This window comes from Sarcophilus harrisii, chromosome 1 (genome assembly GCF_902635505.1).
Source record: "Sarcophilus harrisii chromosome 1, mSarHar1.11, whole genome shotgun sequence".
NCBI lineage: Eukaryota > Metazoa > Chordata > Mammalia > Dasyuromorphia > Dasyuridae > Sarcophilus > Sarcophilus harrisii.
In genome coordinates this window covers 503666791-503672216 of record NC_045426.1, presented here as the reverse complement: position 1 = coordinate 503672216, position 5426 = coordinate 503666791, and the positions used below count along the sequence as shown (strand labels likewise).

The 5426-nt window shown below is 36.7% G+C and overlaps 1 non-coding gene across 1 annotated transcript; it reads right to left on the bottom strand.

Moving 5' to 3' along the window:
• Positions 1 to 4686: 4686 nt before the first annotated feature.
• Positions 4687 to 4789, bottom strand: LOC111719083. Its single transcript, XR_002769375.1, has one exon. It is a non-coding gene; the product is annotated as a U6 spliceosomal RNA (small nuclear RNA).
• Positions 4790 to 5426: the final 637 nt, after the last annotated feature.

Sequence of the window (5426 nt, the reverse complement as noted above, 5' to 3'; positions counted from 1 at the left end):
AGACTTACACGAACTGATGCTGAGTGAAACGAGCAGGGCCAGGATATCACTATATACTTCAACAACAATACTATATGATGTATAGAGAATTAACTCTAATTTATAAAAAATCAAGCCATTCTCCAATTGAAAAATGGTCAAAGGATATGAACAGACAATTCTCAGATGAAGAAATTGAAACTATTTCTAGTCATATGAAAAGATGCTCCAAGTCATTATTAATCAGAGAAATGCAAATTAAGACAACTCTAAGATACCACTACACACCTGTCAGATTGGCTAAGATGACAGGAAAAAATAATGATGATTGTTGGAGGGGATGCGGGAAAACTGGGACATTGATGCATTGTTGGTGGAGTTGTGAACGAATCCAACCATTTTGGAGAGTAGTTTGGAACTATGCTCAAAAAGTTATCAAACTGTGCATACCCTTTGATCCAGCAGTGTTACTACTGGGCTTATATCCCAAAGAGATTATAAAGAAGGGAAAGGGACCTGTATGTGCACAAATGTTTGTGGCAGCCCTTTTTGTAGTGGCTAAAAACTGGAAAATGAATGGATGTCCATCAGTTGGAGAATGGCTCAATAAATTGTGGTATATGAAAATTATGGAATATTACTGTTCTGTAAGAAATGACCAACAGGATGATTTCAGAAAGGCCTGGAGAGACTTACACGAACTGATGCTGAGTGAAATGAGCAGGACCAGGAGATCATTATATACTTCAACAACAATACTATATGATGACCAGTTCTGATGGATCAGGCCCTCCTCAGCAACGAGATCAACCAAATCATTTCTAATGGAGCAGTAATGAACTGAACTAGCTATGCCCAGAAAAATAACTCTGGGAGATGACTAAAAACCATTACATTAAATCCCCAATCCCTATATTTATGCACACATGCATTTTTGATTTCCTTCACAAGCTAATTGTACAATATTTCAGAGTCTGATTCTTTTTCTACAGCAAAATAACGTTTTGGTCGGGTATACTTATTGTGTATCTAATTTATATTTTAATATATTTAACATCTACTGGTCATCCTGCCATCTAGGGGAGGGGATGAGGGTGGGGTAAGAGGTGAAAAATTGGAACAAGAGGTTTGGCAATTGTTAATGCTGTAAAATTACCCATGTATATATCATGTAAATAAAAGGCTATTAAATTAAAAAAAAAACCCAACAATACTATATGATGATCAATTCTGATGGACTCGGCCCTCCTCAACAATGAGATGAACCAAATCAGTTCCAATGGAGCAGTAATGAACTGAACCAGCTACGTCCAGCAAAAGAACTCTGGGAAATGACTAAGAACCATTACATTGAATTCCCAATCTCTATATTTTTGCCTGCCGGCATTTTGAATTTCCTTCACAGGCTAATTGTACAATATTTCAGAATCCGATTCTTTTTGTACAGCAAAATAACGGCTTGGTCATGTATACTTATTGTGTATCTAATTTATATTTTAATATATTTAACATTTACTGGTCATCCTGCCACCTAGGGGAGGGGGTGGAGGGAAGGAGGGGAAAAATTGGAATAAGAGGTTTGGCAATTGTCAATGCTGTAAAGTTACCCATACATATAACTTGTAAATAAAAAGCTATGAAATTAAAAAAAAAAACTGCGTGGAAGGTCAAAGGCTGGCCAATAATTGAACTGAATAAACATTTTATAAGCAACAGATTTCATGAGAAAAAAATGTTGGAGTGAGGAGACCTAATCTTGAGCCCTTCTCTAACACTAGCCATGATAAGCAAATCCTTTAACTTCTCAATGTCTCACTTTCTACATTTGTCAAACGGGGATTATAATACTTAGCCTCCTATCTATTGCATGCTGCTATCTCAATTGGGTGCTACTGGGAGAAACATATTTTGTAAACTACATAAAGCACTACATAAATTCGAATTACTATAAAATCCATTGTTGTTAGGGTTACATTAGGGTCAATGTGCAATATGTCAGGCTATGGCTGATCAGACCAGTATGAGCTCAGAAGGCTCTACCACAATTGGGCACAAATAATCCATTGGTCTTTTGGCAAGGGGATATCTCTAAATTTGCACAAATCACATTTCTTTTAAATTACTTAAATTCTGCTTTGCTTATAGAGCACAGGGCTTTCTTTGGTGCCAGCACTCCATGCTGGAATATCCCAATATAATGTCTTCCAAAATCTCACAAATCAAACCAAAAATCTTCAGAGAGTCCTTGAAAGTGTCTTTGAATCTCTTCTTCTGACCTCAGAGGGAGCACCTACTTTGTGTGAACTCTCCATAAAATTGTTGTTTTAGGTAAATGTACATTTTGGCATCCAAACAATGTGGCCAGCCCATAGGAGCTACTCTAAAGTTTGAATGATTGTCATTTTAACTCAAGAAAGGACCTCAGTGTCTAGTATCTTATCTTGCCAGATAATTTTCAGAATCTCCTTAAAACAACTCAAATGGAATTGGTTCGATTTTCTGGTAGTCTAGGTTTCACAGCTCAGTTCTGTAGATCTTCAGTTTGGTAGGCAACCTAATACTTCTTCTAGCAACCATAAGGCAATCAGAAAGGGTAGCTGATTTCCAACATTATAAATAGCTGCCAGCACCACTAAACGGCCTGCAGCAAATTATTAGGGTTAAAGAACGAGGCTAGTGATTTCATTGATAAAAGAAAGTCCCCAGTGAGGAAACTCCCTCTAATAATGCAGGTTACTTTCCCTGCTTACATAGAGCTTAGAGAACTGCCTTGAATTCTAATTAAAAGATCAAATGACTTGCCAGGGTCACATAGCCAGTGGGCATCAAAGGCAGGGTTTGAACCCAGGGCTTCCTGACCCTGAAGCCAAAACGCCATCTGGTATGATAAGCTGCCTCTCAGCAAGCAAACTATCAGTCTCTAAAACCTGAATGCAAAAAATAACAATAAGCTATTTGAGCTCAGGACTATCAATGGTGGTCTCTGGAAGACCTGCATTCTTATAATATAGAAGGACAACGAACTGAACAAAATAGATCGGATCACACGTGGAACATCCGCAGTGACTGGCATTGGGAGAGGCAGTGTTTGAAGTAACAGAGAACCAGCTTTCATGACCTTTGAAGAGTTTATAAATCAAGGAACTGCTGAATAGCAGACAAGTTCTCTTGAAAAGTGATAGTGTAAGTGCTAAAGCTGCAAAGAATCACAGGGTCTGCTTTTTAATAGAAGCATGTGTGTCTTGCACCTTTCCAAAAGACAAAATGTGGACTGGAGATGCAATTGTGGTAAGAGCAAACTTTTCTGGAATGTATTTTAATCATCTTTTTCTTATCAAAACTGCAGGTAACCCTTTTTTGTTGTTTGTCAGTCATTTCTCAGTCGTGTCTAACTCTTTGAGATCCACTCCCTTTTGAGATTTTCTTGGCAAAGAGATTAAAGTAGCTTGCTATTTCCTTCTCCATCACATTTTCTAGATGAGGAAACTGAGGAAAATAAGGTTAAATGACTAGCCTAGGGTTATACAGGCTAGATTTGAATTTAGGAAGATTTTTTTTTTCTGACTCCAGGTCTGGTACTCTATCCATTATGCCACTTGGTTGCTGTTAAATATCAAACTAATTTAACAATAAATATGTTCCCTTGGTCTTCTTTGAGATTGTCAGTCAAATCTAACCCGTGGATGGCTGGAATTGAAAAAAAAAAAAAAAAAAGGCAGGTTAGAGACAGGAGAGTCAATTTAATTTCCAAGTTAGGGAGAAAAAATAGCTTGTAAGCAAGAAAGCAGATTAGACCCATGTACTGAAGCACCATCCTTACTGGGGAGATCCATTTTAGTATAGCTAAACCTTGATTTATATACTTGTAGCTAGACAAGGAGTCAAACAACACAATATACTTTTAGTGGTGAGACCCAACAGCAAGAGTGAGGTTGTCTAGTGACAGAAAGTCTGTTCATCTGGGCCTGCTGGTGCTTGCCCAAGCTCAAGAACCATCAGTTCTATGATTTAATTGCAGCAGTGTTTAGGGAGAAGATAAGTGCCAAGGATTGTTGTTCGCCAAGCTCAGGATACAACTTGCTTGCTGGGATTTAACTCTGGAAAACAGGATCTCTCCGAATATCTAGATGGGATATACCTAAAATCATCTCTACACACACAGGTCCTTAATATACCTAGGGCATCCTTCTTCAGCTTTTGCTTTCACCATAATATGTTTTCTGTCGTCATGACCCATATAAGGAACAATTCTGTGAATTGTAGATGTCATCTACCTCTATGATTTATTTCATTTCATTTATTCATTTATTTTAAAATTTTATTTGTTTATTTATTTCCTGAGGCAATTGGGGTTAAGTGACTTATCCAAGATCGCATAGCTAGAAGTGTTAAGTATCTGAGGTCAAATTTGAACTCAGTTCAACCTGAACCCAGGACTGGTCCATTACCTGTCCATTACACCACCTAGCTACCCTTACCTCTGTGATTTATATTGGTGAAACAAATTTCTTTCTTTCTTTCTTTCTTTCTTTTTTAATTTAGCATTCCCCCCACCCCCAGTGATATGTAAAAGTAATTTTTAACATTTTTTTTTAAACTTTGAGTTCCAGATTGTTTCTTTTCCTCCTTCTTCAAACCATCCATTGGAAATGTAAGTAGTTCAATATGGGTTATACATATGTAGTCATGCAAAACATTTCCACAATAAAAAATAAGAAACACTTCATAAATTTACATGTCACCCTTGCCCAGGGGCCACGCTAATCTTCTCTGTGTCATTATAATTTTAATATATGTGCTGCTGAAGCATATATATTCTGGTGTACCAAATTTTACAAATCCAATAGTTTTGGGGACCAAAAAATCCAGATTCAAATCCTACCTATTATTTATTATCTGTGGAATATTTGGAAAATCAAATAACCTGTCAACCTCAGGTTCCTCATTGGTAAAATGAGACAATTAGACTTAATTACTTGTAAAATTTCTTTCTGTTCTAAATTTCTGATTCTTCTAACTTCTTTTCCTTTTACAAAAAACAAAAGGATCCCTTTAAAGACTCCACCTTTTCAGTGTTTGATTTTGTCTTCTCTACCTACTTCCTCAGGTAACAATGCAAATGCTATGCAAACAACCCAATTTGTAAATTTCATTCCTGATGATGCAAATACAATATTGTAAAATTCTGAATGACTCAAATAATTAGTAGAAAAACTGCCTTATAATTAAATGTATTATTAGGAGCACAGAATGCATTTGAACTCTTCCCTTGAAATGGTATCCAGTATAAGTAAGATTTCATAGCAATTTAGAGCTAGGAAGAACCATAGGGTTGTAGGAAGGAAGAAAATATATTGGACAACTCTCCCATTGTTTAGTTATAGGTAAATTAACCGGGCTTCAGTTTTCTCTCTTGCAAAATGAAAGGATTGGATTACGTGGTTTTT